This window comes from Gorilla gorilla, chromosome 1 (genome assembly GCF_029281585.2).
Source record: "Gorilla gorilla gorilla isolate KB3781 chromosome 1, NHGRI_mGorGor1-v2.1_pri, whole genome shotgun sequence".
Taxonomy (NCBI): domain Eukaryota; kingdom Metazoa; phylum Chordata; class Mammalia; order Primates; family Hominidae; genus Gorilla; species Gorilla gorilla.
Window position 1 is genome coordinate 166,371,058 of NC_073224.2, and position 13,009 is coordinate 166,384,066.

Here is a 13,009-nt window from a genome sequence, read left to right on the forward strand (position 1 = left end):
GTCTTGTACACTCATTATTTCTTTTTTCATTCCACTGGAGAGGACTTAGTCACTTCACCATACCAAGTTGCAAAAGAGACTAGGAATTGTTAGACTGACTAGTTGTGGCCATATGCCCCACTAAAATTTAATTATTATGGAAAAAGGGGCTAATAGATTTGGGATGGCAACCAGCAGTCTGCAACAAAAGACTTGATAATATTTCTCTCATTGACTTATAAATGCACATAATTTCCAGCAGGTACCAAGAACTAATGCTTAAATATTTCTCACTTTTTTGGAGGCATTGGCTGCCTAAAGTTGCTTGTGGGGCATATAGGAAATTTCTCTATGAATCAAGTGTTTAAAATTCTCTTTTATTTTAGTAACAATTATGTCACTGAGAAGGACTTGGCCTCTTTTCCATTTCTTCATCCAAGATAACATTTTAACATTGTACTACTCCTGGTGTGTAGTGTGTCCTAGTGGTTCTCTAGTATCTGGAGCTCTGTGGCCAATTCTCCCGACTACATCTGGCATGTGTTGGTCACTATTCCCCACCCAATTCCCAAATGCCTGCATGGTTAAGTTAAAATTGGTGAATGACGTTCATTTGGCCAATTGTTTTTAAAGAGCTTGAGCTGTGGGTTCCCTCTGGAAGGACAAAATTGTGCCCTTGTCAAAGGGTATTAATTATAGTAGAAAACAAATAATCTAAAGCCTTCAATCTGGATTCATTCTAAATTGGCAAAGCCTACTTATAATTCTACGTAAGTAATATGGCATAATACTAGTACAAAATTATAGACATATCAATTACAGAAATGGTTTGTGCATATATATATATATATATATGTGGTCTTTATGAACATGCAGGGACATACCATTGTCATTGTTCTCTATCATGCTTCATTTTTAATGTAATCACACATATTCCAGCACTATTAATTAAACTCATTTTTACTCAAAGGGCTACAATATTTCACTGTATAGAAGCACCACCATTTATATAATTAGTCCTCTTTTTATAGGCTTCTAGATTGTTTCCAGATATTTGCTATTAGTCGGGTTAGCATTTACATTCTTGTGCATAAATATTCCTCTACATGGGCAAATATGCTTGCAGGAGAGATTCTTAGAAGAGTTGTCCAAACGTTTCATTTTACTCTCTGATTCTTTTATTGTTCATTTAAAATTTGGGAGGAGTTATATAAAATATAAAGAGACATAAATATAATAATGTATATCCAAAACTATCTATCTAGCCATCTATCTAGCTATCTAGCCATCTATCTAGCTATCTAGCTAGCTATCTATCTAGCCATCTATCTAGCTATCTAGCTAGCTATCTATCTTTCTAATCTATCATGTATCTGTCATCTGTCTATCTGTTTATACTCACATCTATTTTATTCCTCTGTCTTCACCCTCTACATTCTGGTCTAGGACAGAGTGCTTTCACTCTTCTGCCCTTTGGTAGACCATTGTTTGTAGCTGACTGCTCCAAGGAAGATTGTTTCTCTTTGAAGGATTCCTTTAATGCAGTCACCTGTTTCTGAAACATGTAGCTCTCTGTGTGTTTATCAGCTTGCCTCAGGCTCTAGCCTCACTCTTCAAGCTTGGCTATGACAGTGAAGTCTTATTTTTGTTATGTGCATTTCCCATGCCATTCTTGTCTTTTCAATATGAGAGAGAGTGAAAACAAGTCCGTTGTACTTTTTCAATAATATCCTATCAATTTTTATCTAAAAAAAAAACAGAACAAAATGTAGTTTTCAGCAGTTATTCAGATTTTTAACTTTTTTATGTATATGCCGGTCATTTCCTTGGGAACTTGACAATCAGATTTTATAGTGATTTTTAGAGATAGAAATCCAGTTTTTAATTCCTCTAGTGATTTTCTTTAAGTTATTGAAGTGAATGTGTTGAAGACAACATTATTTCTGTAGGTACCAAAGTTAAAAACAAAATAACAACTTGTATTGTGTATTCATCTGGATACATATACATTTCCCTAGATTTCCTGTCTCATAATTCTCATATTTTGTGTTTGTAAATCCACACTTTTTATATTAAAAAAACAAGCATTAGAGGGTTGGACTTTTTCTTAGCTTTCTCAGAGTTTCTAGAAATACCGTTTTCTAAGTATTGAATAATTTTGCCTGTATTTAGGACTTGTCTTAACAAAGTAATGTTATTATTAGTGTCACCATCTTTATTCTCCCTCTTCACCTCTTCATCACCATCACCCTATTTTGGATCTCTTTTTCTATTTTCTTCCTCGGCTACTGAGCATTCTTAGGTTGGATTTACATTCTCTGTTGTTATTTATCACCTTCTTTCTTATACTGTTATTTTCTTCCTTGTCTTTTTGTTTCTTCTCTCTTAATATTGATAGAGATTCTTGTTTGCCCATCATCTCTCTAATTTTCTTTCTAATGCTATTCTGCATCTTATATGTAAACTGCATATTGCATTAAAATACATATTATGTTAAATTACACTATTGCATTTTAGGTTTGTTGAATTATTTTCTACTTTTCTATGATCTTCCATTGCATATTTATTTCAATATTCTTCTATCTTCAAACTACCAATGCTTTTTTGTAAAACCTATTTTTTCCAGCATTATTTTTCCAGGATAGTTAATTGGACTCTTACAGAATTGCATTTTTTGAATGAAAGATTATGAAGAAATACTCTCTTGCACAGAGATTTGCCAGTAGTGTTATTTTATCTTTTTTACTTCAGTGTTCTTCTTCCTTGGAACACCACTTATTCTCTTAATTTATCTTCAAATTTGGAGATATATTTATAAGTCCAGTCAATGTCCATTTGTATCTGTTACATCCTGTTACTTGCTCATACTCAAGTGTGAAGGCCATGTTGATTACTACAGCCTCTGCCATCTCTCATGATTTCCCAACACTTGAGCATGCCTTGAGTGTGAATCTGATGGACCTGGGGCGAATAACCGCCCTTTCGTGTCTCTGTCTCATCTAGGAAATAAGCACAAGAACAAATACAGTACCCTGTAGGTAAAGCTTAAGCACTTACCTTGAATTTCATAAAACACTTTCTTTACACTGCTGAGAATCTCAGAATACAGCACAGCCCTGCTTCATCATCTGTGTAATGATTTTATACCAAATGACAATTTTACTCTCTAAATAGAAGGAGAAAGAGAACTGAAGATGGGGAAAAGTTAGGATGGGCAGAACTCTCTCTTTAGTGCACTTGAAATGTTGCATCTCCTTTGAAGGAATGATTGATTTTCATTTGGCCTACACTACTCCACCTTGGCTAGAGGTTCCTGTTTTCCAAATACCCAGTGCTTCTCCCAGTCTTAGCATTTAAAATATTGTGAATTTTTTGTCTCTTCTGCTGACAGCATACTCCTTGATGGCACAAAAGAGTATCTTTAAAGTACACGCAGAGCCACCTAGCAAAGATCCCAGCACAAAGTTTGCTAAACAATTTCTTTACTAAATGGTTCCAGGGAGGTAAATGGCAAAGTACTCAGGATAAATAGATGTCAACCTTCTTATAGAAATCCCAAAAATGGAGAATTTATATTTTTTCATCTCTGATTTTGAGAAGTGAAAAATATTTCTTTCTTAATTTTCAAATTGCATAACTTAGATCTGTCTGCAAGGTATTATTACAACATATATTAATACTTATTAATCTTTGCTTCTGAAGGCTTATCTGAAAATCGTGCTGCTAAGAATGAGAAGTGTGGTTAATGTCTGACTTCCTACAGGGTAAGCCAAGCCTACTTAGAAGAAGTAAGATAAAAATAAACAGATTTAATAGATACTATTCTTGATTGGAAAATTAAAGTAAATGCTAATAAAATCAGCCAATGCTGTCAAAACTGGAAAAGAATTTTTGTGTACAAATAAGAGAGGAAATAGAAAGCTCTAAAAAGGATAAAAAGTATGTGATGTTCAAGAAAGTATTTACTCATCACTGTCTAATTTGCCAAGGAAGGGGAGGAAATAAGAGTTTTAAATTTGCAAGTTTCAACTTGGCAATTCTCAATGTGAATTTTGACTAAATATGTTCTGAAAGTAGAACAAATTAATTTTTCCAAGTTTGTATTTGATTTTTGTCTGTGTAACACAGATCCTAACCTTGCCCAGCTATAGAAGATCCAAAGCAAATAGGGCTTTCAGAAAGCTTTGTTTTTCAAAAGGCTATAGCATCACCTTGTATATGATTTAATAAATTTTAGAAAATAACCAGAATTCTTAACACAATTCTGATTCAACTGAAACATTTATATTAGATATTACTAAAACAGTTTACAGTTGCTTCCATCCCTAAATCAGTGTCCCAACCAACATTAAGTAGATGTTATTTGAAAATGACAATAATGATTTCTTATTTTTTTAATTTTTAAATATTCATTGATTCATTCATTCAATAGATATTTATTGGGTGACCAGTGTGAATATTACTAGTGTATATTTCATTTGCGTCATAACTTTATCAGCTTTGCATTAAATAATCATAATTTTATTTATTATTTTATTGTAAATTGAGAATGTATAATTTTATGTATTAATGGGGTACAAAGTGGTATTGTGACTTATTACTACCATATGGAATAATTAAGACAATCTAATTAACACATGCATTATCTCAAATTCTTATAATTTTAAAACAAAATTTTAAATTTATTTTAGATTCAGGGGGTACAGGTTTGTTAACTGGGTATATCAAGTGATTTTGAGGTTTGGGGTATGAATGATCTCATACTCAGTTAGTGAGAATAGTACCCAATAGTTTTTTTAATCCTTAGCCCCCTCTGTCCCTCTATTCTCCAGTAGTCCCCTGAATTTATTGGTGCCATCTTTATCTCCGTGAAGTAACCATTGTTTAGCTCCCACTGATTAGTAAGAACATGTGATATTTGATTTTCTGTTCTGGCATGAATCCACTTAGGATAATGGCATGATTTCATTAGTTTTTATGGCTGTGTACTGTAGCATGATTTCATTAGTTTTTATAGCTGTGTAGTATACTATGGTGTATTTGCATATAAGGGCATGATTTCATTAGTTTTTATGGCTGTATAGTATTCTATGGTGTATATACACCACGTTTTCTTTATCCAATCCACCATTGATTCTGTATCTTTGTTACTGTGAATAGTCCTGCAACAAACATACCTATGCATGTGCCCTTTTGTAAAATAATTTATTTTTTTGGATATATACCCAGAATTGGAATTGCTGGTTCTAATGGTAGTTCTATTTTAAGTTCTTTGAGAACTCTCCAAACTGCTTTCCACAGTGGCTGAACTAATTTACATTTTCACGAAAAGTGTATAAGTATTCCTTTTTTCTCCACAGCCTCATCTGTGTCTGTTGTTTTTCAACTTTTCAGTAATAACCATTCAAACTGGTGTGAGATGATATCTCATAGTTTCCATTTGCATTTCTCTGATGGTTAGTTTTGTTGAGCTTTCCTTCACGTTTGTTAGGCACTTGTATGTCTTCTTTTGAGAAGATTCTGTTCATGCCTTTTGCTCATTTTTTAATGGGGTGACTTGTTTTCTGCTTGTACATTTGTTTAAGTCCCTTATAGATTCTGGATTTAGACCTCAGATGCATAGTTTTTGAATATTTTCTTCCAGTCTGTGGGCTGTCTGTTTACTCTGTTCATAGTTTCTTTTCTGATGCAGAAGCTCTTTATTTTAATTAGGTCCCACTTGTCAATTTTGGTTGTGTTGCAATTGCTTTTGAGGGCCTAGTTATAAATTCTTTCCCAAGGCCAATGTCCAGGATGGTGTTTCCTTCTTCTAGGATTCTTACAGTTTGAGGTCTTACATTTAAATCTTAATCCATCCTGTACTGTTTTTTGTTTTTTGTATATTGTGAAAGGTAGGGGTTTATTTTTACTCTTCTGCATATGACTAACCAGCTATCCCAGTACTGCTCATTGAATAAAGAGTCCTTTACTGTTGCTTATTTTTGCGGACTTTCTTAAAGATCAGATGGCTGTAGGTGTGCAGCTTTATTTCTGGGTTCTGTATTCTGATTTATGTGTCTGTATTTGTACTAGTACCATGCTGTTTTGGTTACTATAGTATTATACTATAGCTTGAAGTCAGATAATGTGATGACTCTGGCTTTGTTCTTTTAGCTTAAGATAGCTACTTGGGATCTTTTTCAGTTCTATATAAATTTTATAATAGTTTTTTTCTAGTTCTGTGAAAAATGAAGTTAGCAGTTTGATAGGAATCGTGTTGAATCTGTAGATTGCTTTGGACAGTATGACCATGTTATATTGATTCTTCCAATCCATGAGCATGGAATGTTTTTCCATTTGTTTGTATCATTTATAATGTCTTTGAGCAAGGTTTTGTAGATTTCCTTGTAGAGAAACTTTACCTTTTGGTTTAGATGTATTCCTAGGTTTTTGTTTATTTGTTTGTTTTGAGGCTATTATAAATGAGATTGTGTTCTTGCTTTGGCTCTCAGCTTGAAAATACTGGTATATAGAAATGCTACTGATTTTTGTACACTAATTTTGTATCCTGAAACTTTATTGAAGTTTATTAGTTCCAGGAACCTTTTGATGCAGTCTTTAGGGTTTTTTAGGTATAGACACATATTATCAGTAAAGAGGGATAATTTGACTTCCTGTCTTGGATGGCTTTTATTTTTTTTCTCTTGCCTGATTGCTCTGGTTAGCACTTCTAGTACTATGTTGAATAGGAGTGGTGAGATTGGGCATCCTCATCTTGCTCTGGCTTTCAAGGGGAATACTTCCAGTTTTTGCCTGCACAGTACAATGTTGGCTGGGGGTTTGTTATAGTTGGGTCTTATTATTTCGAGGTATGTTCTTTGAATGCCTAATTTTTTGATGGTTTTTTATTATAAGGGGATGTTGGATTTTATCAAAAGCTTTTCTGCATCTGTTGAGATGATCATATAGTTCATGTTTTTAATTCTGTTTATATGTTGAATCCCATTTATTTATTTGCATATTTTGAACAAACTTTGCATTCCAGGAATGAATTTTACTTGATCATGGTGAATTAACATTTTGATGGGCTGTTGGATTTATTTTGTTAGTATTTTGTTGAGGATCTTTGAGTCTATGTTCATCAGGGATATTGGCCTGTACTTTTCTTTTTTAATTTGTCTTTGTTAGGTTTTGGTATTAGGGTGATGCTGGCTTTGTAGAATGAGTTAGGCAGGAGTCCCTCCTCCTCAGATTTTTGGAATAGTTCCAGTAGGATTGGTAACAACTCTTCTTTGCATGTCTAATAGAATTCAGCTGGTCTGGGGCTTGTTTTGTTTATGTTTTTGTTTTCTAATTACTTATTCTATTTTGAAACTTGATATTAGTCTGTTCAGGGTTTAGATTTCTTCCTGATTAAATCTTGGGAGAATGTATGTTTCCAGGAATTTATCCATTTCCTCTAGATTTTCTAGTTTGTGTGCATAGAGGTTTCATAATACTCTTTGAAGATCTTTGTATTTCTGTGGGATTTGTTAAAATGCCACCTTTGTCTTTTCTGATTATGGTTATTTGGATCATCTCTCTTTTTTTCTTTGTTAATCTAGCTAGTGGTCAACCTTTCTTTGATTCTTTGTATGGATTATGGAGTCTCAGTTTCAATCGGTTCTGCTCTGATTTTAGTTATTTACTTTCTCCTGCTACATGTGTGGTTAGTGTTATTTTTGTATTTCCTCTAGGGGTCATGTTAAATTGTTAATTTAAGTTTTTTCTAACTTTTTGACATGGTCATTTAACGTTATAATCTTTCCTCTTAACACCGCTCTGGCTACTTCACAGTGATTTTTGTATGTGGTGTCCATTTTAATTTATTTCAAAGAATTTCTTTGATTTCTGCCTTGATTTTGTTGTTTACCCAAAAGTCACTCAGAAGCAAGTTGTTTAATTTCTATATAATTGTGTCATTTTGAGAGATATTCTTGATATTGATTTCCATTTTTATTCCACCATGACCCAAGAGCATGGTTGGTATAATTTTGGTTTTTTAAAAATTTATTGAGAATTGCTTTATAGCTAAGCATGTGATCAATCCTGGAGCCAATTCTGTGTGCAGATGAGAATGGTTTATATTCTGCAGTTGATGGGTGGAGTATTCTGTAGTTGTCTGTTAAATCCAACTGGTCAAGTGTCAAATTTATGTCCAGAATTTCTTTAGTAGTTTTCTGCCAGATTATCTGTTTAACACTGTCAGTAGGGTGTTGAAATCCCTCACTATTATTGTGTGGCTTCCTAACTATTTTTTTAGGTCTAGAAATACTTGTTTTATGCATCTGGGTGCTCCAAAGTTGAGTGTGTACATATTTAGGATAGTTAAGTCTTCTTATTGAATTGAATTCTTTATCATTATGTAATGCTCTTCTTTGTCCTTTATTATTGGTTTAAAGCCTGTTTTATATGATATAAGAATAGTGATCCCTGCTCTCTTTTGTGTTCTATTTGCACTATAGATCTTTCTTAAACCTCTTATTTTGAGCCAATGGGTGTTGTTACTCGTGAGCTGGGTCTCTTGAAGCCAGCAGACAGCTGGGTCTTGTTGTTTCTTGTTTTGCTTGTTTGTTTGTTTTCTCTTCCAGCTTGCCATGGCGTGCCTTTTAACTGGACTGTCTAGACCATTTATACGCAAGGTTAATATTGATATATGAGGTTTTGATCATATCATTAAGCTGTTAGCTGGTTGCTTAGTGTCTTTTATGTGGTTGCTTCATAAGGTCTGTGGGCAAAGTGCTTAAGTATGTTTTTGTGGTAGCAGGCATCATTCTTTTATTTCCATGTTTAGAACCCCCTTAAGGATATCTTACAAGATTGATCAAGTGGTAATGAATTTTTTTAGCACTTGCTTTTCTGCAAAAGATTGTATTTCTCTTTTGCTTATGAAACTTACTTTGGTGGGATATGAAATTCTTGGTTGAAATTTCTTTTCTTTAATAATGCTGAAAATAGGCCACCAGTCTCCCCTGTCTTGTACAGTTTCTGCTGAGAAGTCCACTGTTAGCTTGAGCAGGTTCCTTTTGTATGTTATCTGGCCTTTTTCTCTAGCCTCCTTTAAGAATTTTTTTTAGCATTGACCTTGAACAGTCTGGTGACTACATGCCTTGGTGATGTTTGTTTTGCAGAGTATCTCACAAGTGTTCTCTGTTTTTCTTGTGTCTGCTTATCTACCTCTCTAGCAAGATCAGGGACATTTTGTTGAATTATTCCCTCAAATATTATTTGTAGGTTGTTTTCTTTTTCTCTGTCTCCCTCAGGAATGCCAATTATTTATATAGGTTTGGCCACTTTACATAATCCCATATTTCTTGAAAACTTTTTCATTTATAAAATTGTTTTTCTTTATTGTTGTTTGACTGGGTTACTTAGAAAGACTAGCTTTCAAGCTCTGATTTTTTTTTTTTTTTTAATTCTGCTTGGTTCAGTCCATTGATAAAGCTCTGCACAGGATGGGTGGGCTGGCTCCAGCTGCTGTTCCAGGCAAGGAGGTGCTCTGAATGCCTGGAGATCTACCTGGGCATGGAGCAGAGAGGGCCCCTTGGAACCAACACCTCTGCAAAGGAGGGGTTGGGTGACTCAGGCTGCAGAACTAGGCAAGCAGTTGTTCTGAATGCCTGGAGATCTGCCTGAGTGGGAAGCAGAGAGGCACCTAGTGCACCCAAATCTCTGCACAGGAAAGGTGGGGCAGTTCAGGCTGCTGATCCAGGTGAGTGGGTGCTCCACATGTCTGGAGATCTGCCTGGGCATGAAGTGGAGATGGCCTCACCATACCATGATTTGTGTCCAGAAATGGTGGTGTGGGTCAGGCTGCTGAACAAGGCAAGTGGGTGCTCCAAGTGTCTGGAGAATCTGCCTAGACATGAAGCAGAGAGACCTCCTTGCACAGGATCTCTGCACAGGAGTGGTGTGGGTATTCTGGCTGCTGGTCCCTGCACTGTGGTTTCAGGGAAGCCAGCTGGGGCACAAAGAAGTGACACACGCAGACCAGTTCCGAGTTACCAAGCTGGCCCTGGCTGCAACTCCCATCATATAGGAGATACTGTAGCTGTAGCAGCTCTTCTCCTGCCCCAGGCCAATGACAGGGGAAATTACAATTCCAGTTCCTGCTGCTGAGGCACTTTCCATAGTTCTGGCTGTGGAGGCCTCTATTCTACTCCAGGGCAGGTGCTCAATCTCTGCGCAAAGACTAAAATGTCTGTGCTGTCATGCTGCAGACCAAAGAATGGTTGATTTTGTATGAGCCTGTATTAAAAATGGTGTCCTTGGCCGGGCGCAGTGGCTCATGCCTGTAATCCAAGGTCAGGAGATCGAGACCATCCTGGCTAACACAGTGAAACACTGTCTCTATTAAAAAAAATACAAAAAATTAGCCAGGCGTGTTGATGGGCGTCTGTAGTCCCAGCTACTCGGGAGGCTGAGGCAGGAGAATGGCGTGAACCCGGGAGCTGGAGCTTGCAGTGAGCCAAGATCGTGCCACTGCACTCCTGCCTGGGCAACACAGCAAGATTCTTTCTCAAAAAAAAAAAAAGAAAGAAAGAAAGAAAGAAAAAAAAAATGGCATCCTTCTCTCTGTCCCAGTTCTGGGAAAACACCTGCAGCTTTTCCTGGTGTCTTTGCCTCACTACGTCTCCAAGCTTCTCCATGTTAGCTCTAGGGCTTGGGTAAAACAAAGTGCTCTCTCTCAGTTTGGTTTGCTCTAATCCCCAGTGGAAAGGTGAGTCATAGAGGGAGGCTGTCTGTCTCTCTCATGTACTGGGGTTTTACTCACTTTTATCAGCAGGATGCCATCATGGGAGCTATTTGCCTGCCTTCTCTTTGAGACCTAGAGTATCATTCATTATTGCAGTGGATTCCCATTTTCCTCATTGAATTAAAGCTAACAGATTTGATTTTTATGCACTATGTAGCTATTTCTAAGTGGCTGAGGCATGCTAAAAACCTCTAATCTGCCATCTTGGAAAAAAGCCCAATAATGGTATCTAACATGAGTAGAAAGTCAATTTTTCAGTGGCTAACTAATCACTTTCAAATCAATAATAATCTGCAACCACGCTATTCTCCCATAAACTAAGAAAATCAGCCAGATGTAGCTTTAGTTGTACTAATTCCTTGATTTTTGTTTGAACGATGTAAAGCTGAAGTTTTCAGGAAAAAAAATAAATAAATGAATGTGATACCTAGCCTGCACTTGGAATGAATATTAATGAAGATGATTATACAATGCACACTTCCCATTTCAGAGGATCGGAGCTTTAACAAAGCCCATCTAAAACATAAAAAATACAAAGTTGTGGATTTATCTATTCTCCATATTCTTATATTGCCATCACAGATTTTTTCTATTTATTTTGTTCTTTCCATTCATATTTGCAAGTGATAAATGTCCATGTTTTATATTTCATATTTGGTTTATCTATTTATTTTGTATTCATTTTACATGTAAAATGGAGTAAGTCTATAAAATAATGCAGCAGATATTGAGTTTTATATTGCTATTGGGCATATACTGCATAAGGAGGTTATCTGATCTCTAACTTAATCACAGGGAAATATTGCTAAAGGGAAAGCTAACAATGAAAGACTATGCCTTTGTGAAATTTAACTATAAACCCATTATATAGCATTAATGTATAATTTTCTTACTTTCTGACACAGATGAGATTTACTGTATATAGCTATTGAATGTGAGCAAAAGTAAAAGAACAAGTAAAAAAAGTCTTTATATGATGCAATTTAAGCATATCTACAGAAGTTATCAATGTCTTGATAATGTTGTGGATACAAATAAAGCAAACATGCATTTCAGAGGAATACACTTTTATACTATTTGAAAGTTAAGCTATAGAAATAAAATAGTGTGTTTTGTGTTAGTTTTGCCACCTGAAACAGTAGTTAGTTCAAGGCAAATGAAAAACTATACCTTAAAAACTTACAAAAAAGCTTCCTGCAACATTTCATAAATCTGTGGCTGTAATCACTTTCTGTGCTTCATCTACGACTATAAAAGGAGACATATTACTTACTTATTATAGTGCCATATTTGAAGTACTCCATTTATATTTTTAATACCTTTTGTATCTATTTTTTTTCTTTAGCTTAATAGCATACTTGGGCTTTGTAGGCCAAGAAAATGAAATAACATGAAGACAATGAATGTACTCCAGCTGACTGAATGTCTGTATTTGAAATGGGCCAGTTAGCACAAAAATAACAAGTCTTTAGCAAAAGAGCTACAAGTGTAATATATTCCTTTCCTTGTTTTTGAAGCTGTACTTAAAATGATATTTTCTCCTTGCAATTGATTTAAATAAATCTTCTTCAAATCATTTTCAAAATAAATGATTATCTTTTGGGGGAAGATCACTTCTTATCCATCTCTTACATAAACGGTTGCTAAGGCACACTTTTATAGTACATACTTTAAATAGCCAGAAATTCTGGGATATTGTCTTATTCACCTCTTTACATTTTCACAATTTAGCTGAAGCTGCAATGCATCAAACAATGTTATGTGTTCACCCTAGCACATAAATTGTTTTACAAGAAGACAGTGAGCTGTTGCTTGTTGTAACAGTTTCACTGTAATTTTCACATTGATGGTAGTATTGCTCCACAGGAATTTATTAAAGAGAAAAATGTATATATTAAAAGAGCACTTTGCAATTAGAGTGTGGGAAATGCCCCAAATCCACATTTTTACCTTGATGAGATAATATGGACTGTTTTCTAAGAAGAGATCTTTACTTCAGGTGCTGTTTCTTAAAGAATAGTCTGCTGAATACTGGTGGTCTTGGGTGACATATTAAATGGCTGGCAAGCATTTTGTGGCTTTAGAGAGAAATAAACTTGTATGAGATACACAGGATATATAAGTTTGTTTATAATTATACATACATTTTCATTATGTTATTAAATAATCATGAAATTTATGAAAGTTGGCACTGTTTTACAAGAAATTATAAGCTAATATGTAGTTGATAGGGCAAAATAATTCTCAGTGTACATA